We start from the raw sequence: 24,353 nt of genomic DNA on the forward strand, positions 1-24,353 counted from the left end.
TGTTGCCGTTGGCCCGTGCCTGGCTGGATTTATGTTAACATTGACTCCATCTCCATGTCTAGGCCATCCCATCTTCGTTTTGGGAACGTCGACACGTTTGGTGTTGGCAAAAGTTTTCTCATTTTGGCAAGCTGCTCCGCCACTAACGAAAATTGTCGAGTTCGGCAAATGCCGCTGGGGAGATGTGGTGCAAAAGCAAATGGAACCGCATGCACCGGCGACATTTCTCATTAAAAGTTTTGTGCCATTTGTTCGTCGTTTTCGTCTTCGTTGTTGTTATCCTCCAACCAACATTCTTATCGCTAGACAGACAGCTATTTTAATAATGAACCAAGCGACAGGGCATCCATGGATCGACTCTAGTAGACAGGTGGTGCCCCTCAATCTACAAGAGCCAAAATGATATACTATCTGTCGCTTAATTAAAATAAATTCAATGGTTTGGGGTTAGAGCATTTATAAACAAAAAGAATCCCAGCGCCTTCTTTGAGGTTTACAGAGAACTACAACTAAATGCAAGAACATTTGCTTATCCTCTAGACAAGAGCCACAATTTATTTAAATACAAGCGCCACTGACAACAGAATAATCAAATAGAAGGTGTCTTAAATTTAGTATCTAATTAGCCAATGCTTGAGTTGTTTAATAACATCTCCATAAACCATTTCAAGAGATCATCTTAGCTAAATTAAAGAAACCTTGGCCAGCCTCTCTTTGGCTTCTTTTGTTCGTCCTTTTTGCCTTGGGTGTAATTATTTCCACTTTCCAAAATGCCAATTAAGAGAATTTTCCTTGTCCATGTTATGCTGTATGGCTTGTAATAAAGTATGAGAATATAATTTCCAAGTCGTTGCCAAAAAAACAACAGACCTTGAACGTAAATTAGGCACAACCTGCGCTCAATTATCGTTAGTTTTCTTCTTTCTCCACGCAAAGGGTTACAGAGTCAGAGTGTCGATTTCTAGCTAGGCTGAGGCTCAATGTCAAGAAATGGCATAGCCATTAAACAATAAAAACAACAACAGTCGCACTCACACACCCACCAGTCGAGGCATAAAAAACCAGAAGGCAGAGGAAGCAAGGACAAACCCTTTTCCTTCTACACTAGAATACACACATGTGTGTGAGTGTGAGTGTGAGTTTGTTTCTGGTTCTATTTCTCTAGCATCAGGCTAGTTTAAATCTACGCATTATGGTCGCACAGTGGGCTCATTGACAATTTGCGGTAAGCGGCCGATCGTCTGGGCCTGGTCGATTGGTTAGCTCTTGCTTTCCCATTCTCTCCATCTCTACCTCTCTCTTACTTTACGATGCTGCTACCCAGTGTGTATGTGTGTGTGCCCGTCACAGTTTGAAGTTTTATGGTCTACAAGAGTTGGCCGTAAAAAGTGAGAGTCATTAAAAATTTTTACGGCTTCTCAAGGTCGTCTGTGGAGAATTTTATGATACCATTTTATGGCAAAGTCATCGCGTCAAGCTGTTGCATCGTTATCGAGTGACCCAATTTCATATGAAAGATACATTAATTGAATTGCCAATTACAAATCGATCGATCTAAAGCTAAATCTGAGACAGAAGCTAAGCTTTAATTTGAGCTAGAAAATATTTCTTTTTGACTCTTCGCCTACGCTGCTTCATCTCGTCATCTTTCACATCAGAAATTCATTAGACGAAGAGTTCTTTTCCAATATTTTCTCATTGGGAGTTTGGCTTATTTGCCAATTTTGGGCACGATTTGCAAGCTGGCACAACTTTTGCTACATGAGTATGAAAAATATCCAAGAAATACGACAAAAAGCAATGGAAAGGAATGGGGAGGAAAAGAAAGCAAAATGCTTAGTGGCAAGTGCCGAAACTAAATCAAATAACTACATGCCTGAAACATTCATGAGCGAAAATTGAACACGTTTTCGGCGTCTCGAGTTGAGCTCTCAGTTCAGCTCCGATTTGCTTTCAGTTTTGCCTCGAGTCGAATAAAGTTCAATTGAGCTTACTCTGAACAGTGTGTGTGGAGTGGCGCAGGAGATGGGGATTGAATGGGTCTCGACTGCTCCAATGTCCGTTGGGGACGGGGCCAACGCACTCATCACAAATGCTCCTCGGTCTGTGTCGGTGGTCCCTGCATGAAAATGAATTATCCACACCTTCTGTCGAACACAAATTGAGACTACCAGCCAAGCAAGCACTGACGACCATTTTGATTACAAGTATTTTCTCGCAGACGTTTTCTCTCAACTTTACAAAAATTGCCAACAAAAAATGGAGAGCAAAAAGGGGCGAATTCATGCAAGAACGTGGCTGATGATGGGTAAATTCTTTTACCAATTGCACGTTTCAATTGCGGGACGAAAAGATTCAATGCAAACGCCCCTTGACGTAGTTCAGGGAGATTGCTTTCGATTGTGCATTTTCTATTCACATTTCCACACATTCTTCTTGATTTGCCATCTATTTCAAATAGTTAATTCAACGGAGCTTTCTTTGTATGCACAAAAACAAAATAAACTAACAACGAACAGTTTCTATCTGACAGGTTTTCCATTGAATCATTCTCAAGGGTATGAAAATTTGGGATACAGTAGATTGTCTTGCCATAAGTCAGGATTTGTAGAGATCAAAAGTCAATCCATGATTTGTTTTTTTGTTTTGTTTCAGTAGACCGATATTCCCAATACATAAATATTCAATTTGAAATAATCTAAGCTAAGTTTTAACTCAACTTTGGAATAATATATGTATATTCTCCAATTTTTTGGTGATTTTTTAACGTTTCCTTTAAAAAAGAAGCTTGATAGTTTAATAAGACGTTTTATATTTAAAATCTTCTTTAAAAAAAATACCAAAAATTTCTTTCTTTAACGATTTCATCAAAAATGTCTTGAGTTTCAGTTTCCTTTTTGACGAAACGTATTAAAATTTATAAAGACAAAAAATAGTTTATAAATTGGAATGGTTAGTTAAATAATACTGATATTAACTATTTCTAGATTTCCATATTCGATTTTTTTATAAATTATATAAATTTGATTCATTCTCTGTTGTCTTTTTCCCTTTTGTCAGCTCTTTGATTGTGCAAAATGGGCATAAGAGAGCATTGAAGAGAGTTTTCATCCCCAAAGAGACAGCTTTCTGGCTCTCTTTGGCTCTTATGATGGTGAAGCACAGGGTGTTTCGGGTTTCTTTTTGGCTGGCAGCTGTTTGTTATTTTTGTTTATTTTTGTCGACACCAAAAAAAAAAAAACCAAAAAAACCAACAACAAAAAGAGAAAAATGCTGAAAAGCAACAATTTAAAATAAATCATTTTAAGGCAAAAAACAATTCAAGCTAACGAAGAGAAATAAATTAGCAAGCTAAAAATACATTTCTGTCGATGTATGCATCTATATCTTTTATATCGGTGTATATATATGTATGTATAAGCGCATTGGATCTGGTCAACTTTAATTAAGCCATTTTTTCAGTTCGACTGCAATTTGCATTGGAATTAGCCGCAACTTGGTAAGCAAAACTCATTTGCCAATGGCAAAATCTTGACAAGTAATAAATTGTCTAAGTGATGGGTTTATTAGCCACGAAGTGACATTGCCCATCTTCCCCCCAACCTCCAGCGCATAAATAAGCACATTGAAATGCTCTTCGACTCTCTGACAGGCTGATGGCGGCAAACGTTGACTGCGGGGCGAACAGAAGCACTTAAATCCCCATCACATCTTCATCTCTCTATATCTATCAATCGTGATAATGATGATGATGATGAGAATGAGGATGATTACGATGATGCCGCAGACATGATGGCAATGCCGAAACATTGAACGTTGATGCGATGGCTGAGGATACACGTTGCGATGATTATAAGCCGAAAATTTCGTATGCATCTGAGGCAGCTCTCAGGTCTTAACCAGGGCCAGGAGTCGGGGGGCCAAAACTAATGGAAGTATTTCGCGAATGTCACGAGCACAAGTTATGGTTAAGTGCACTTTTTTGGCTTCCTCCCCTTATCCCCCCTTTATTCACATACCCCACCACCTCTAGAGGTTGTTGCTGCGATGTTTGTGTCTAAATGCAAATTTTGTGTACCAAGTTAGAGCATTTTGGGGAGCCTTAGCTACGTGTTGGTCCAAAAAGTATAAGACTTGTACTTGTCACTAAAATTTATCAACTAAGTCTAAGCAAAGTCTCGATTTAGTTAGCGTATTTAGATGTCGTTGTTTTCTTTGCTGCTTACTCGTTTGTTTTTTTTGTTCCTTTTGTATTTAGCTAAAACTTTGCTGCTGCCTAATACCGCAATCATTTTCATGCTGAAACCCAACCCCAATTTTATACTTCACCCACGCCAGATTCTCTCCTGATGCGCTTCGTAAACTTTGTGCAGAAAATTTGAATATACTTTTGGCTTATTTCGCGTTCAGAGGACCAGGACAAGAGCAAACCACCACCAAAATCATTAGGGAGCCATGGCGTCATGCATGTCCTTAAGTCCCTCTCAGGTCTCTATGTGTGTGTCTTTCTGTGTGTGTGTGTGTGTATCAGAGTCACGTTTAATGGTGGTGGATATGGCATAGGGCGGGAGTAGTAGCACGGCCATGGGCATTGCAACAACCACCATAAGGACCACCACCTTAATCTGACGACCTGAATCCCAGTTGCCACACAGATTGCCACTGTTTGCATTTTGCTCATTGTCCTGCATCCTTGCTCCAACTCTTTATCGCCCCCTCCGATTTCCCTTCACCTCTGCGAGCACCCTTGTTGCGTCATTTGTTCAAATTTGAAACGTTGCCTGCTGTGCTCCGAAAGACTGTCTTTCTCTGATATTAATTTTCCTGCTCCTCCCGTTCGCCTGGGGCTGTTTAGCATCAATTGTGTCTCGGTCTGAGTCTCGGTTTGAGTCTTTGTCTTTGCTTGAGGCCATGGCCTGGGATGCGTTTCGTTAATTAAGTGAAATGGCCTCGACGAGCTTTGCACGTTACAACAATGAATTATTTATATAAAATTTGTCTAGCACTTTTTCTACGCTTTCTCAGACAATCTTCTCTATTTCGTTCTGTTTTTTTCCATGTCTCGACCGTTTATCTCCATTTTCTCTTGGCTAGCTGTTGGCAAATTTGTTGCCATTTTCTTTTAATTCCTTTCATTGTTGCCCCAAAAGGTAGATACCTAAATCTAAGCATTATTGTGAGTGAGATTTCTTCTCGCCTGACTAATGCAGAAAAAGTTAAAGAAAGAAATGCTTCACCTTTCACTTGGTAGTTAATTATTACCACACTTTCGTGACCTGAAACATTTTCAATGACATCAAATAGCACTTAGACGGAAATAAGAAATACATTTAGTCATAAATAATCCAAGTTATGGCGCATGCTATTAGCATTGAACCACAAAGTTGCTAAACTCTCCCACTAACACCTTTCGTTTTGAGCCAAGAAGCGGGCTTTTTCCATTGACTGAACGCAATGTAATTAAATTATCCTCCTTCCAACGTTCTTATCCGAGAACCCTTCACCCATTGGCACAGCTGTCTGGTCAATCATGGGGGGGGGATTACAACTCCAGACGAGTTTTGCATTTTTTATTTTTATTTATTCACTGAGCGTTAGTCAAAGATGCGGAATGTCCGAGGAAATGTTCAAATCACAGCCAGAACGAATTTAACATTTTTCTGCTCTCTCTCTCTGGGGAATGAGAAAAAAAGGATTTTCTTGTCCTTTTTGGGGGAGTTTTATCTTCATAAATGGGAATTTCCAATTATGCACCAGCTGCAGTTGTCTTTGCGGGGAAATGACATTATAATCTTTCGCTCAATGAATTTACGGTGTAAAACTCGGGAATAATGAATAATTTCCCGTTTATTAATACTAAATGTTGCATGCAAATATCATGACTATGCAAATTTCAAATAAAAACTCAAGTCATCTAAACTGAGGAGTTCTTAGCCAATAGTCAATAAATATATTGGTTATTTGACACAGGTCCAAAGGTAAATAATAAGCGGGAAACCCATGAAGTTTATGAAAATCGTTTATGAAAATTGCCAACAATCAGACAGAAACCATAACAGAAAAGTACAATTGAAGCCAGCAGCAGCATTTCAAATCCGTTTGGGGTCTGCTCCTTCAGAGTGATCCACATACAAACATATATATATGTACATATATATATGTCGCTTTGTATGTACAACAATAAAATGAAATACACCCCATCAATATAAATGGCAGCAGCAACAGCAACACAAACAACACACATGAATCACGTTACCAGTTGGTTCAGGCCAAGTTACCAAAAACTAAAGAAACGAAAAGAAAAACACAGAACAAGGAACGGAGCAAAAAAGAACCAACAATAACAACAACAAAAAACAACTCAAACTAAAACTGAACTGGAAACAAAAAACGTCTGTACAAATAATGCAGCCATTTTGGATAACAATGGAAGCTAACAAAGGAAATGCCAACAACACCGACTCCAACAACAACAAACAGAAACAACATTGAAAAAGGTAGAATCGGAATCCACTTAAACGTTCAGTAACATTTTTTGGGCCTTCCCGCGCAGCTTTGCCACATTTATCACAGCCCCTGCTCCCACAAAATGACAAAAAATGTCTGAAACAACAACAACGAAAAGAGAAAAGAACGAAAAGAAAAAAAAAAAACACAAGAATATCACATTCGAATTGAATTTAAATGAGTTCTATATGCCCAGCCAGCTTACCAAAGGCACGCACACGATACCGAAACAGAACCCTCCGAATCCGGACTACAGTTCGATAAAACAACCAAAGATTACGCCGCCCGGGGGCAAGGGCAAAGCTTGGTGGCCATTAGCCAAGAGGTCTTCTATCTCAATGCTGTTTCCTCCTTGTGCCAGATAAAACCAAGGGCCAATATCTTTAAAACTTGACTCAATTGAACATAAGCAGGATATATATTCTTTAATTTATATTTCTGACTTGTTTTTAGTCTATCGATCGACACGATCGCCCTTAGTTTACATAGATCTGTATCTGTGAGACCATTTTAATTTGGTCCAATCAGCGCCAATAGAATTAATTACGAAACTAAGAAGAATATGTCGACGACACAATTATATTTTTGTTCTGCCCCATAAACAAACACGGCCCACATCATATACAGATACACACAGAACGCACACTTTAAGGCAAATCTGGTGAATAACTAGGTCACGGACATTGGGACTGACGGACAGTCAGTCAGTCGGTGGAAGAGCCAGAATCAGTTTGCTGCCTCACTGCGTCCAAAATAAGTTTGTAAGTCTGCCTGTTCCATGCCTCATGGCCCGTGCCTTGTGCCCCTTGCCTGACTTGTCCCCTGGCACTGTCCCACTCCATTGAGTCGGTTCACCATTCCCCGAATGACACATCGCTTGGCACATTACAGAAAAGATATATGTATATACATATATAAGTGTACGAGTATACACATTTTTATATGTATAAGTATACAGAGAAGGCATCAGCCTCTTTCCCATTCCCTTGGCCAGATTGTCTATATGTGTGTGTGTGTGTGGGGGGGGGGTATCTCATTTATAAGCACGCAGACCAAATTGTTTCTATCTTATGCCCCGTGCGGATGTGACTTCATTTATGGAACTTGCACACACACACACACACACACACAACTTCCTTATGTATGTGGCCCATCGACATGGAATATTTAAACGATCTCAATGTTGGCCAAAAGCGTATTCGCCAGTCACTATTGTCCAATATGGGCACGGCCAACTGAAACGCTGATGCAAATGTCATGCAATATATTTACCTTTAGACCATGTATTCATATCCACCTTAAATTATGTATATTTAAGGCCCAATAATGTCACTTGAACTGGATCTCATTTGTTTTTACAAAATGAAAAATATTTATAGCCCAATTTTTCTCAAGAATTTTAATTGTCAGTAGATTAAGTTGTTGTCCTTACATACTTCATAATGGATTTGTTTGTCAAATTACTAAAGCTAAATCAAGTTGAATAAGCTCTATATAGCAAGTAGTTTAAGTTGCTCACATCACCAAGTACCTAGGAAACTAAAAAGTTAGTTTTAGATTTTATTGACCATTAATTGGATCTTTTAGAAGTACAGAAAAATTCATCAGAGGTTCAGGAAAAGAGATTTATACCGCTCAATTTGTCCTAGTCTCTTAGATCTATGTATGATGGTAATATTATCAATCAAATTCCATTTCTATGAATGAAGAGTAAAAGATCACAAACGAGTCTTCTCCTCTAGCAAATGTTAAGAGTTTCACTACTAACTACAAATTATAAAGACTACGTTTCGATCGATTCGATTCGATTCGTATGTGTATATAAACTCACATTGTCTAATTGTAGTCCTAAGTATACAGTGCCATGGATAATCGTCTCATTCCATTAGACGATCTGTTTTCGATGCTCGTCAAGTGGATGGGAAAAGTGCGGTGGCAACACCTAAAATGAGTTAATGGCCGCATTTATTGCCAAACTGCTATAATAAACAATTTGTTAAGCATTTAACGAATTTTACTGCCATCAGCAGCAGCAGCAGCAGCAACAACAATAATAACAACAAAAGCAACCAACATGAAGAAGAAGAAGGAGTGGGCCAAATGCGAGTGCCAATAAAAAATGTTTATGATGGATTATGCTCCCACTTCCGCGCTCTCTTCCACTCCCTCAGTCATTCAGTCATTTTTGTGTTTTATGACACTTTTCATGTGGGGCACATTGAGGCAGGTTACGGACTTGGTCATTGGAATCAGACCCCCTCAAAAGAAGCAGCTACAATCACAGACAGCGAGACACCAGAGAAATTGTCAATGTCAAGGTGAATATGGTCATAAAGGTGCCTGCCTGCAGATTGATTTAGGCAGCATGCCCCAGGAGCAGCACGCCCCAGAAGCGAGGGGCGGCAGTGGCAAGTGGAGCACTTGCCATACAATGAGACTGCCAGCTAGAGATATTAAAATTTTACGGTCAGCGGTAGACGACTGCCAGACGACACCTATAGACACACTTTCGCACACACACACACACACACACACGCGATAGTAAAAAAAGCATTATTATGGCAGACATTAAGTGACGACGCCATCAAGTGCCGCTCAAGACATTGACGGAAGCTGAAGCGGTGGCCATTGACGCTGGCCTTGGTCTTCACGTATGTCTTCGTCTGTTTGTCTGTCGTAAAAGTGAGGCGCGAGACTAATACCCCCAGCCATTCGCCCCCCATACCCCGAGAAGGCCCTTCCCTTACCCAGTTCCTCTAGCAACTTCTCAACCACCCAGCTGCGTTTTTATGAATGAACTGCTCTGCTCGGCTCTACTGGCTTCTCGCGTTTGCTTCTGCCTTTGCCTTTTTGTTGCTTTTTTAGCGGCATTTTATTGCCCTTAATGTCACATTATGCACTCGAATGCGACAAAAGAAAGACAACAGCTAGCCAAACGGTTGCAAATTTGTCTAACAACTCTTTACAAATGCAAAAAGCTTCCAATTGAGCGTCAACTTAACTAGCCTAGACAAACGACACTTGATTGTTAAGTTGTTTAGGAATCTGGAAACCATATATACCTAATAATTCCAAGAGCGTTTGGCTTAATTATTGGTCCGAATATGAGTTTGAAATGAAATGACAATGAGCTTTAAAGACTATAAGTTAGACAACTAATATCTCTGACTAATCATTGCAGTCAGGAGCGGATTCCATTTATCGTTATGAATGGATTTTAAGTGTGAAGACAATTTCATTTTAAACACAAGTTAATATTTCACAAGTCTAACAAGCAACTATGTATATTTTTATAAGTTATGGATTGGTTTATAATCCATGGATTTAAGTACCCTTTTGATTCAATTCTTATAATACAACTTTAGAGTTAGAATTTGACTATTTTTAGAAGAATTTTATTTGCTCTGGATAGACTTAACCAAAATATATAACTTGTTGTTAGACTTTTGGCCCTTTTGCTTTCTGCTTAGATGCTCTTCTTACTCTAAACTCCCATCCTGACTTTAGACATTAGCTGCGTTGAAAGTTTTAAAACTGAAAAACAAAACAAAGTTATTTATAAAATATTCAATGGCAAGATGAAGATGAAGCAATGGAACCTCCAACCTGTTTAAGCCGCAGTCCAGTCAGACCGTTGATACGTTTCTACCATGGTGGATTAACTTGGCCCAAAAGGCACATGTCAACCCTATCCAATGGCGACTAATCAAATGCCAAAACACGTTTTCAGCGACCGCTTATCGCGTCGTAAGGGCGACGGCACGGGGGCTAAATGAATTAACATATTGTCAACAACAACAACAACAAGATAGCATAGATGACAACCTACGAGTTGGATTTGGATTCGGATAGTTATCAGGGGCATTTGTATAAATATGATTGATTTATTTGACAATTTTCGACAGCATTATGCGGACGTGACACGCATATGTTCGGATAGTCCAAAAATATATATATCTCACTATCCAAAATTGTCATCTAAGTTGTCTTTTGGCTTGAATCCAAATAGAAATATAGAAAGAGTTCTCTTGGGCAGTTGAGGGTTTTCTTGGCGAAAATTTGCATATCCATTAGGCATTAAAAATTGCATGCAGCCAAGTTTTAACTGCAGTCTAATAAACCAAAATGGAAATGGAAAAAGAAAATGGAAAAACAGAAAAGTTAGATAAAGCAGCTGCTGCCATGATGAAATTCTGCTGTCCGCTAACTGCTAACTGCGGCGCATGTGCAAGAAGAATGACAGCAACGCCGACGCTACAGATAAAACGATTCAGACACACACACACACACACATAGCCTCAGCCACTCGCGTACTGTCACCAACGCACACACACACACTCGCACACACGCACATAACCAGATAAGCGACGCCATTATGCCACTGGCAGCCATGCCACTTTTTCCCCTACGCTACTATTGCCGTCCTTGTCTGCATTACGTTAATGCATTACGTGATAACGTAACGCTTGCGTAAACATAGGGGGCGACACTGTTACTGAGTAACTGAGCCGGAAGTGCTAAGGTTCTGAGTAAAAAGTGAGCCGAAAGTGCTCACTTTGGCTGGGCGGGCACATTTAAAAAATAAAGAAAAAGTACTCTGGATAAATAAACAACCAAACAATATGGAGATTATTTACTATGTTGTCACTAAAACCATCTAGTTAATAGAAAAGTGAGTAAGTACAGCAGTCAAGAGTTAGAAATACTTAACATTGACAGAGAATTTCCCACTGAGTTCAAATGGTTGGGATTTCTAATTTACAGACTTATTTTGCGTTTCGATTTCGAAAAGTAAAAGCAAAGCTTTGCTTTTTGGGGCGTCGCTTATGTACTTAAAGCTTTAGTTACTTTTGGGTCTGCACATGTGAAAGGACAACAACAGAAATCCTTGCTTATGTAAATACACTTGGAGTTGGACCTGGTCCTGGTTCTGAACGAAACACCCTTCTCCGCATGATTCGCCTCATCCGGATTTCTCCTCGTGCCATTTTGATGGCTACGAGATAAAAATCAATATGAATATATATACTAGAAACGAGCAGGCGCATTCTATGTACCTTCTGGGGGATGTCTTGTTTATATATTTTGATATTTTCTATGTAATACATACAATATTTGCGCACATACACTTAATGAGCAAATTTATGCGTTTTTGCAAAGGATTATGGTGTAGAAAATTTCATTAATTTCATTTAATATTCGCAATAAAACCGAAGAACGAGAGCCAATTTGAATAACGGCAACGCTCGAAATTTGATTCGAACTTTAAATCAATTTAAGTCTTTGCTTTTACAGCACATTCCACATGCCACGCCCCAACATTTAAATACTCGTATTTATTTACATATACATATATATAAACATATTATGAATTTTAATCGCATCGAAAAGTCATATATACATTTTTAATTTTATCACATAAATTTCACACTTTATGCTGATGTCGGGTGAGGACGGGAGGGCGGCATGGTCAGGTGACTCTTAATGACATCGCTTAACCAGTCTCCACAATCATCGAAATACTCCACTAAAGGACAAAATTGCATTCGAGTATCCCATATAAATATATATATATATATATGTTGGTGCCTCGATAACATCGTAAATTGAAGGCTTATTTGTTATGGCAGATCAACGAAAATTAGCTAATTACATTCCATAAGCCATAACAAAAGTGTTTATAACCTTCTGTTCCAAAACGTATACATCCAATTAGTATTCCATCGCACTTAAATCAACCGAAATGTGCACTTTGTTGGCAGGCAAAGTCAATTCAAATGCATTGACAAAACAAACAATTACTCACATAAATAAAATTTCATTAATTTTTTATTAATCCAAATATATTTAATTGCCATTTAAGAATTCTATTTATTAAGCAAATCAGTGCCATAAAAAAAAAACACTTCTGAGGTGTACAAAAATTATATTTTCTGATCATATAACTTTATGACTCTTATCGAAATTACCAAAATATATTTTAAACAAGTCATTGAGTTTAGCAACTAATTAGCAACTATGTTTAAACACCATAACTTTCTCACACATCTTAAAAAGTCTTTATAAAGGAAATTCAAATAGATATTTTTGTTGTTCTGCTAATCCGATTGAGTTTTTAAATCATAAGAATATAATCTTGTTAGCATCTATTAAGATACATTTAAAGAAAAGTTATTAAATTCTACACAATCTTATATCCATTCCTCTCTTCAAAATACAGCAGTATAATTTGATGATAAAAACAAAATCTTTCAGTTTCTTATGCTTACAACTTTACGACTTTTCTATTGGCTAAACACTTTTAAAACTCTACAAAGGGTATCTTAGTTAAGTCTTAGACTTTGCTTAACTTTGAAATAAATTTTCTTAATATATATGCCAAGCATTTCACCGTAATTATATCTAAGCACAAGTAGAAGACATTTGCATTAAGCGATATTAAATTAAGTCTGATAACTGTAAACTCAAGAATAGTATATATATTTTAGTTACAAAAAGCTTAGTAAATATTTAAATTATAAACAAATCTTTTAAACATTGTAAATTCTTATACCAAATACTTTCTAACAAACAAATCATCATTCTCTCTTAATAAGTAAGAGCATTTGTGCTTCGGTGTTTTTGTATGGCTCGATATCCTATCTGCTTACCAGCTTAATTTAAATCTTATTTATGTTACAAGTTGAAAGAAACAAAAACATCATAAATGTATTATTTCTCACAGATTTAAATGTCGTAAAAACATTTGCTTATTAGTTTAGTTTTTGGGACTACATTTCGCATGCAAGATTGAAGGATTGTCTAGATATTTTTATTCGTATGCCGTCGCCATTTTGAGAGAAGAAGAAAATTTCATTTTCTGATTCTAAATATTAAAGTTAAAGAGAAGCAAACCCGACGAAAAAGAAAAAACAAAAAAGATTTTCAAGTAAAGTGAATGCTTGAAGAATTTTAATTGGGTTGGCCACTTTTGCATCTCAAGAAGGAAAGAAAAAACAGACATTTTGTCTGCCTCCCAGACCCACAACAAGAACAAGTCTTCTGCATGTGTGTGTGTGCGTGTGTGTGTCATTGTTCGGGCTTCAATTAAAACATTTTAAAAATCACCAGGCATATTTTGATTGCCTGTCGAAGAAACGCATTAAAATGGGCGACGCGGCATCGGTTATCGGCAGATCCCCCAGACCATTCCGAATCTCGGTTCCCCCATTCCCATGGCCGCACTTGACTCTTGTTATAAGTACATTGCCGACATCTTTCTCTGTCTATCTCTGGGCACCCATTGACAGAGATGTGGCCGCCATTGATATTCAAGACGCAAACTTGCTGCATATATCAGGTTCGACTCCTTCGGCTGCGTCTCCTCCTTTCTCGTGGCTCGTTTATATGCCAAACATTGGAACCAGGCATAAATATGCCACTCGTATAGCACCATTTTTCATCTTCTCAATGCTTTTCTAAACAGTTTTATGTCGGTTTTCCCCATTCCATGCTGGGGAAAATCACTTCAGAATGAGCGATGTCTCTGATCTAATTGCAATTGCCCGGCCCAAAACTATGTATGTACATACATTTATTCTTTTTCTCTATCCGCTCTTGACACTTGAGTCTCAAGTGGACAAAAACCATGATTATGGTTAGAAGGAAAAATTCAATAGAAAACTTGTTTTCAAATATTTGGAAAATGCTTTTCGGATCAGGTCTCGCTTGTCCCCTGGTCTCTTGTCTCTTGTCTATCATTGGTTTGTCTTTCATTTTCATATTTCCAGCTCGTATATTACCGAGCAAATGTCGCACCGCTGACTGATACATTAGTCACCAGTTCCAGCTCTAGCCCTGACCCAAGTCCGCGGCTTATCTTGGGCCATTCGAGACTCGAAATATGTAAATAAATAATACACTTTGTATGGACAGCGATCAGTACGGATTGTTGTTTCTTTTGTTTCGTCTTGTCCCCTGCCTTTGTTTTGTCATTTTGTTTTATTTTTAATTTTATTTTGGAGTGCATTGAATATTTATGGTAGAAAACCCAGAAACCCCGCCGCACAATCGCCATCGTTATCGCCTCCATCCATCCAACCATTCATCCATCTCGTATCTTGCGGCTCATTTTTATGATCCTGATATTAACACATGTTCCGTTACCAGGCCTCTGGCTTGTCCCCCACACCTCCTCGCACTTGCATCTCCCGGGAGTTCTCTCTCTCTCGTCTCTAGACACTTTGGTATTGAGAAATCCAATTGCATTATCACCCTTTCCCATTTGTTATAGTAAATCAATCAAAGTGTTTACAATTTTTTCAATTTTTTATTCAATACGAACCAAGTGTCAAATGACGATCTAATTCAAATCGGGAAAGATTGATCTATACCATTTTAGTTACTCTTAATATCCTGCCTAACTCTTAAGTTCACTTTGGATACTCAAATGAATAAAGCTCACCAGTTCCTTAGAGATCGACAATTTTTGAAGGATTTTCTTTTTGAGTATGTCGGCCTAATCCAACTTTATTATTTATGTAAGGGAAATTCAAAATGTCTAACAGCATTGATAAAAAAAATGAGAGACCTTTTCTTTTTTTGAAATTTGTTTTGCCACGCCCTCAAATCAAATTTAGCAAAAACATTTCAAAACAAATAAAATTTAAATGAAATAGATTAAAAAATAATGAAGCAAGTAAGTCGACTCGTCGACTTGGGTATACCATACACCAGGCGAAACAAATATTTCAAATTTCGAAAACCAAATGTATGTCTATTAAATTGTTTTTACATGTTTCATAGTATGTGCTATCTCGCTCACTCTACGAACATACGAGCACTCTAGCGCCGCCACTAGCCAACGGCCAATTCTGGCCTTGTGGACTGCTTTGTAAAATACGTTCATACGCATATTTTGCATGTTTCTAGTCCGATTTCAATAAAATTCGGTAGTTTTGTAGAAATAGATAAGAATAATTAGTCTGCCGAATTTGAATGCGATAGTCAAAAATCTACAGGAGAAAATCGGTTTTTTCTTAAATATGGAGGCGGAAGTGGGCGTGGCAAAATATGAAAATAGATGTACCCTGCGCGCATACTAAGCCAGTGTACATACTAAATTTGGTGACTTTAGCTTTGTTAGTTTTTGAGAAAATCAGTTTTGTTTAATTTGCGGGGGCGGAAGTGGGCGTGGCAAAATTTTTAAATAGCCAATATATGCGCGTCTATCAAGCTAATCTGCATACCAAATTTGATGTCTCTAGCTGTTATACTTTTTAAGAAAAATAGTTTTATGTGATTCCTGGGGGCGTAAGGGGGCGTGGCCGAAATTCCAATTAACTCTGTACGCGTGCATAATACACGAGTATACATACCAAATTTGGTGGCTCTAGCTCTTATAGTCTCCGAGATCTGCGTGTTCATACGGACGGACGGACGGACGGACGGACGGACGGACGGACGGACGGACGGACGGACGGACGGACGGACGGACGGACGGACGGACGGACAGACGGACATGGCTAGATCGACTCGGCTGTTCATCCTGATCAAGAATATATATACTTTATAGGGTCGGAGAAGCTTCCTTCTGCCTGTTACATACATTTTGGCGACTTTAATATACCATTTCACCCTATGGGTGTATGGTATAAAAACGAAGGGAAATTATGTTTTTCACTTTTCTTTTGTTGTGGCAAAATATGAAAAGGAGGCGCAACCCAATTTTCATGGGAGTTGCAACAAATGTTGGCATTACAAGGATTAAGCGGGCCAAAAAAAAGGAGCAGCGACCATTTATTGTGAAATCCTAAGCTTCGCCAAGCACCAGGTGAACGGGGTGGAAGTTTGTCCATGTTCAAGATGGCAACTGTTTGGTCTAGGGTTCGCCATTTCCACTCTCACTTTTCCGCTTTAAGATACTCGTTGTTGTTTTTTTTTAAGGTTTGATTTACGGCCAAGGCCAAATATCTTTTTATGGCTCTGTGCCAGGGAATTGCAACAATTGTCGTCGCGCCGCATACCGCATACTCACAGTTCGCACAACTCTCGACTCTCAACTCGCAATCCTTGCAACCCTTCGTCTGAACCTGACAACAGTTTCCATTGAAAAGGACATTACCAAGTTGTAGGCACAGACAAGACAATGCGTCTCAGCTGCCTGTTTGGCAGCATTTTGAAATCCATTTATGTCGCATATCATAAAAAGAAAAACAACCAAAAAAAAGGATAAGAAATGCGCTCCTTTTTTTTGGCAGCAGCGTGAAAATTTACTTTCTTTTTTGCTGTGTTTGGCTACAAAAATTTTACGCACGGCAAACGCAACGGTCGGTAGTGCGACGGATTGCAACCCGTTCGCGGCTGGGCACCTGATGCCCTCAAATCCTGTCACTTCTTCTTCAAGCAGGTAAAGGCTCATGGCTAGGTAGAAGAGTGACGGAAGCCAGCTCAAATGGCTAAAAAATGCAGTGCATCCGCCTACTTAATTTGATTGTCAATTTATTTATGTAATTAAAAGAGCAAGGATATCGTCTCCACCCAAATGATGGGCTACCAATTTAGCGCAAATGAAACCACTATGGCCAATTACGATGGCCTCGCGATGGGCATCCGCATCCCTGCCTCCATCTTTGTAATTACATTAAGGCCCACTTGCTGCCTCTGTTTCTGCTCCTGCTGACTGTTGATGCTCGCATGTTGATTGCCATTATTATGGCTTTTCGATTTTGTGGCCCAATCATCGGCAATGCCGACCATCTGCATATATGTTAGTGGAAACAGCAGGGGGATTGGTAAGAGAGGTCTTGAATTGATCAATTGGGTAAAATTAAGCAGGCACTTTGGTGTCGTCCCCTGGCTGAGAAAGTTCGTGTCAACGTGTAGTTGAACTCATCAATAACTTAGCGAAAAACAAGTAATGATGAGTACGACTTGAGTGCTTCCTGCCAGATAGTTTTGAGCTTGAAGACTCATTAATAAGAAGTTGTGTTTAAGAGCACAACTTCCACTCGACTGCAACTTCTTGTTTGTGTATGATTCTGCTTTCTGTCATAAACATGAACTAAGCGACGATGTGGCTCCTAGACTCTAGCTAAAGCAACAACTACTGGAGGTGGAGCCAACCCCAAAATGCTGAGGGAGAAGATACATAGTTACCTCGTTGTGCTATCGCATGCCATCATCGTAAATTACACGAAAAGTATCTATCTTTAGTTGGAAATTGTGCAATTTTATTAAAATTCCAAAACTCCAGCAGCCAGCGCCCCCTTCACCCCAATAAATAAATATATGTATATGTGTGTGAGTCTGTCTGCCATATCGTTACTCGGACCAGGACTATCTTACCCTCTATTTCGCAGTCTTCTTCTCCTCCTCCTCCTCATTGTTCACTCTAGCCAACGCCATATTGCAGAAAATTGTGTATAAAGCAGGAGTAGTTTTTCCTTTTGCAACATCCATCCATCCACCTTTTCACCCCACTTCCATTGCCATTGCCATTGCCAGCCGTGCCGTGTGGTTCTCGTTTTTTGCTTTTATATAAACATGAGGCAAGATTAGATACAAATTACACCACAGCTTTCCAAGGTGGGCGTCGTCTTTTCGCTTTGCCCTGGCAATTTGTTCACCTGACTGCTGCTATTGCTACTGCTCCTGGTCTTGCTCTTGCTTCTTCGACTACTTACAGTAGTTGTTACCTACCCAAAAAGTACAACAACTGTAATAATAAGAAAACTTTCTGCCGGGAAAACCATGGATAAAGAAGATGAACAAGAAAAAATGCTGCGGAAAACGCAAATGGTATTCCGGGGGCAAAAGTTTCGACTATGCCACGCCTAATGCCAACTCCCCAGAGTTTTCCGTTGAGCTGCAAGTGTATTTTATTATTTATTTATTTATTTCATATATGTATTTGAGACGGCGATTATAAAATGTAAAAGAAAAAACAGAAATATGGAAACTGGAACTACGGCCGGAGACTCATTTGGGAGCCATCCGGCGGCAGCGGAGGTTTTCGTAATTTGCCCAAATAATTTATGTTTGCCGAATTCAAACTTTTCTTATTTCTCCCAGAGAACCAGAGAACTCGCCATTTATTTTTGCCGCTGATTTTCTCTGTATAACATGGGTAGGGGGCTGGGTTGGAGGAGTAGTGAAAAAGCAAAGTCAGCCGGAAAAACTGTTTATACGTATGTGTAGTAGTAGTAGTAGGTCCAAGCCCGTTCCGGCTCTGAGTGTTTGGGCGGAGGTCGTTCAGCGGTTGTATGTTTGTTCATCTGATGAGCGGGAGATGGTAAATGATGGCAAGTGGAAACATCCCCATCCCATCTCACTTCACGTCTGGGAGTCAAGCCTGAGCCTCATTCGGTGGCACGTTTGCAAAATGGCCCGATGCGTGTCTGGAATACATTTTCATGTTTTGCCAAAAAAAAAAAAAAAAAAAGAAATACAAACAAAACGATACGTAAGGAAAATAAGAGCATGGCAAAACTTCGGACCCAAGTCACAGGAGTGACTCTGCTCCAACTGTGGCTCTTGTTTCCTGCTCCTTCTCCCGCTCTTGTGCATTTGTACATATTGTCGGTTGTATTTTGACGTAAATTTATGTGAAATTGTTTGCCAACCGGCACTGAAAGCGGCATTTTGTGTTTTCTAAAATGTAATGTAACTGTGCAGATGGAGAGAGCGAGAGACAGAGACATACTTCTACATATTTACATATATGTACTTCCATATACACCCTTGTGGGTGTGTGTGTGTGCTAATTTAAAATTCAGTGGTGTAAGCACACACACACACACTTTAGTAAAGACCTGACAGGGGCAGGGCCAAAGCAGTTGCACGTTCCCCCATGGACTGCGCAGGTTTTTGGCAAAAACCTTTCACGGGTTTCCAAAGAGTGCGGCTTACAAAAGGCAAAAGTGAGAAGGGTTTAATGTTAATTGCGGCCTTTGTTTGGTTTCCCATTCGATTAAATAAATGGCGTCTGTGGCAGGGCAGCGTGTGCCAGTTCCTTTTCTCTGTCCACTCGGCTAAAACACCTTTTTGCTAACCCCTATTCCAGGCACATTTAGCTTAATGGAATTAAGCATTGAGTCAAGCTTGCTTTATGCGAATTAAAATAAAGATTATGAAACTAATTTAATTAAATTTGAGTATTTTCATAGTCGAGTAGCTCTTCCACTTTTCCACCTGTCGCTTCGAGCTTCTTTAGTTTAGCCATGAAATCAATTAATCTTGGAGCATGTGCTTGTACGGGTAAGAGAATTTAATCCTTTACTGAATTTGTCTTGAAATTCGTTGAAAAGTAAGAAAGAGAGGATAAACAGCTCTTTGAAGCATGGGAGAACTTAGACTTATTCGTTCTATGAAGTTTATCTACTGTTGTCGACATATATGAATCCAAATTCGAATCCATTCTCAAGTCCCTCAAGTCTCCCTCCAAGTCCCTCATGTCGAGGAGTTGCTGTTGCTAAAATGAAAATCGATATGTGTATGTATATTGAGAGTTAGTATTTTGTATACCTTGTTCAGTATACATTCCCTACTAGATCAAGTCTAGATGAGTTTGTTTGAACCCATAAAGGGTTATATAAATATATCATGCAAAAGGACATCTATTCCTTCCTGTGTTGACCATCATTTAACTTATATTATGATACTTAAACTTTCCTTGCTTTTCTTTATGAACTTCGTCGGATGTTTCTTCAACTTTAATGAAAAGTTTACAGAAAATCATTTTAGGATCATCTCAAGTCCAAAAAATGATTCAATTTTTAATGTCTCAGTGTTAGTTTCATTTAAACCGAGGAAATACAAGGTAAAAATGATTCTAATATGATATATATAACGTTAATGTGGATCATTTATTTGAGTATCTAATTCTTAAAAATTCAATTTAAATATTTATTTGTATATTTTTCTATATGCCATGATGCTAGAAGTTTCCCAGTTCCCTTTAAATTATGTTTTCAAAATGAGAGAAGAGAGAAAAAATTGAATATAAAAACAATTTAGAGCAAAGAATTGAGGAAATTAAGAGAATTTCAGATCATCGACATTGAAATCAACAGAAACTGTCAACTTAGGCATCATAAAAAGTCGATTATATTGACAATAATTTTGCGCATTAAACACAAAAAGTTAATGCGCCAGTTGCCAGTTCGAATGGGACCGGGAGTGGCAATCAAACTGTGACTGCGGATGCAAGGTGGACGCCAGAGCTAGAAGGAATTTTAGAGGAATGAAGGAAGAAGACGAGGCGACACGCCCTAATGGAAGACTGGCATACTCGTAAAAGGCAGCGGGTTAGGACCACTGGGGATCGGTGGGGGATGAGAGGTGAGAAGCGGGATACAACATGGGCATGGATGGGTATGGATGGGTATGGAGATTCGGATGGGGGGAAGAACTGAAGTCGAGTCAACGAATGCACCGCTGAGCACTTAAATGATGAAATTTGTTTGTTTTGTTTCTGCCTTCTTAGCTTGGGCTAGGCTCTCCTCTCCTCTGTCTGGCTTACTGGGCATCTCCATGGGCCATGAGCATGTGCATCTGGCACACTTACCGAGCAATTAATGGCGCAATTAAATGTTTACTTAAGGCGCTTTCAAACCGCACATAAATGGCAGCCAGTTGCCATCGCTAGGGGAGATCGACTCGATGATGGCCGAAGAAATGGAACTACATACATACAGTCTCTTTCCTTATCAGATACAACAAGTTAAATATTGTTTTTCCATCGCACTTACCGACCAGATCACTTACATACACTCACATCCACAGGAAGACCCAATCAGTCGAGGTATATTTGGCCAGCTGAGGTTCATCGAGAAATTGATTATCTAATTTGCATTAACAGCTTGAATCTTTTTTTTGCTTTGTTCCACATTTTGCATATAAATTGCGTCTGAAAATGAGTTTCATTCAGCTTTGGCTTTTGTCTAAACGCGATGATATTCTTGTTCTTTCGCACATTTCGAATTGTTGGCCAATACAAAGCCAGATGAGGTGAGGTGATGAGATGGAAATGAGGTTGGGGGAGGGCAACTAGACCGCTTCTGCTTGTTAAATTTGGATAAACACAATTCAATTTTATCCATGCTAAAAACAACAGTGACCTTTAGATGGATCTCAATTTGATTGAACAAAAAATTAGAGCAAATATTGATAAATTTCCTTTTGATTCGATTCAACCAATATGTGGTGAAGAGTTCATGATTGTTTTGTTTTATTATTCGTTAAAGAATTTACTTATTTATTTAATTGAACAAAGTGCTCAGAACTTAACATAGTATTTTACTTGAACTTATTTGGTAATTATAAACAAAATAAAAAGTATTTTAGAGAATAAAATTTGTTTGACTAGAGAGTAACTTGGTTCATTTAGGTTTTCTTAAGCTGTCTGAGTTGAAAACATTTCTTCTCTGATCAATTTCAATCTGATATCTCAGTGAATTTCTTCAAGAATTGACTATAATCTTCGAAGAGCATATGTATCTCGGAGGATGAAGTCTCAAATTGTATTGAAAATATAGAATATATTGAGTGCTTCTTGGGAATTTTAATTTTCATTTGCTTCGGTTCAATATATTTTTTAGCTATTAAGTATTTGTTGCTATCTCGGATAAGATATTCTCTGTGCATAGTCGTAAAACAATTTGTTGCAAAATTTAGCAAATAGCCAGAAAAGTGCCCCATAAAAATATTAATCCTTCCGCTTCGTAGTCTGTTGCCTTTCATTTGGCTCATTATATTGGGTCTTCGGAAAGCAACAAAAACCGAAACGGAAAAAAATCAGAGAGAAAGAACAAAATCGTTGGAATATTACACATGTTTTTCCTTTCCCATCTCCTTGACTGCCATTGACTGCCTGCACGGACGGAACTGTGCGGAACTCTCGCTTTCGTTTTTAGAGATCATAAAGCAGTTTTAATGGCCGCCGCCTCTAACGTGCCTCTCTGCGGTTGTGTGGGCGCAGCACCGCCGCAAGTGGAGTGAAAATCTAGAAAAAGAAAAATAAAAACAGAATAAAGAACATGGAAAAAGAGAAGGGACAAGACCTCTTCGTGGGCTGTACCGTTAGAGCTCTGGCCGTCAAAGAGTTTTGCAGGAGGCTACAAATTTTTAATTGCACGCGAAATGTTCAAGGAAAAACGAAAGTTGGTCTCGTCCCTCTCCAGGGGGGAGGGGTCGAGCGGAAAAGAGTTGACTTAATGGCATTTAAACGACCATATAATGTTGAATTATGATTTCGAGGTCGTTCAATATTATCTTTGATTCCGCAACATGCTTACAATGTGACATTTTCCCTTGTCCAAATTGCAGCCATTTGCCCGTGACGCATTTACTCACTCCTCGCCAAATGATGGCTGTCAGTTGGATTCTTATTTATTACCACACTCCGACTGGGAGCATTTGGCAAATGCATTTACATATTCAATGTATGTACTTGCTTTTGGTGGTCAGTCGTAATCGCAATCGCAATCCCAGCTCCGAATCCAATCCCAGTCATTGTCTCCCATGCCAAAAAGGCCATTGCTGTGTGATTTTTTAAATGAAACAACAGTCAGTGGCGATGGCACGATGGAGACGATGGCACGATGGCAGACAGAACAAAGAGTGCATAAATTACTCATACTTAGAGCCCCTCCCGAAGGAGATATCACTTCACTTGCCTAAACACACAAAAATATCTCCGCCTTTTCGAATCACTCTGATATTAATGCCAATGCCTCCCAATTGGCATGTCGTGCTCATTCCCATGAAGTTCAATGTACCTCGCCTCCCACTCACCAAAGTCGGGACGACTCCATCATCAAGATGGAGAATTTCAGCACATGCATTTTCATAAGCTTTGCTTGTTTTTTTTTGTGTCTTTTCAGATAATAATTGGATACGCAAAGTGCCTGGATACCGTGTTCACCGTGTGTAAGTTATTGCCATAAATTAATCACCAACTGGACATGCAAGGATTATGAGCAAAAGTAGTAGTTATATGCTCACGTACCCAACTAACCCATCTGGCTGATTAATCAACAATTATATTTGATCATATGTCATAAATCATTTTGCGGAATGTTTTCAGTATTATTACTTTTAGACTCTCCCATAAATTCCAGTTTTCTGGTATCAATCGATAGCTGCCATCTCATTCCATCTCGTCCTAGCCCCCTTATTGAAAAGCCATTTTGCTGAAAGTTGAATTTTTCGTGGGCCCAGAGTCGAGTTGAGTTTGGCGAATCATGATTTTATGGGCGCAATCGTAAATCGTCAATTTTATAGTTAATCGATGGCCATTTAGGCCCATAAACCTCTGCTGCATATTAATATGAGTATATAGAAATATATATCCTATATGTATGTACACAGATATGGATATATTTGAAATGGGCGCCAGCCAACATCGAGGTGATTTATTTCATTTTAAATACGTGTTTAGCACATTTTGTTGCCATCTAATTGCGAGACAATAAACAAAAGCAAATATTCATAGAGACTCACACAAGTGAGCTTGAGACGTCAAAGGCAAAAGGGTGCGCCTAGTCAGAAACTAACTAATAAGTAGTTCATATTAAGCGATTGTTCAAGCCCGGCGGATTGAAGACCAAATAATATATGGTATCTACATATAAGTCAGACCGGGCAATTGTCTGTATACGGAGCAGACGCAGAAACCGAAACCACCCTGAGAAACGAGAGCAACAACAACAAGACACACACACACACATGAGTATATACACACACACACAAATAACAGCAATGACAGCATTTCCAAAATCAAATATGGCCGAATTAAATGTTCTTGCTCTCTTCTTTGCGTGCTCCTTCGCTGCGGCCATTGTTGCCATGACAACCGGTCCGTCTGA

General features: G+C 39.0%; 1 long non-coding RNA gene across 1 annotated transcript in view; it reads left to right on the forward strand.

The window, feature by feature from the left end:
- Positions 1–23,397, forward strand: part of LOC137583126 (uncharacterized) — a 44,538-nt gene extending 21,141 nt beyond the window's left edge. Inside the window, exon 3 of the long non-coding RNA XR_011033366.1 lies at positions 23,370–23,397. This is a non-coding gene — a long non-coding RNA (uncharacterized lncRNA). The remainder of the gene's footprint in view (positions 1–23,369) is intronic.
- The last annotated feature ends 956 nt before the right edge of the window (positions 23,398–24,353 follow it).

This window comes from Drosophila tropicalis, unplaced genomic scaffold (genome assembly GCF_018151085.1).
Source record: "Drosophila tropicalis isolate 14030-0801.00 unplaced genomic scaffold, ASM1815108v1 contig_859, whole genome shotgun sequence".
Taxonomy (NCBI): Eukaryota; Metazoa; Arthropoda; class Insecta; order Diptera; family Drosophilidae; genus Drosophila; species Drosophila tropicalis.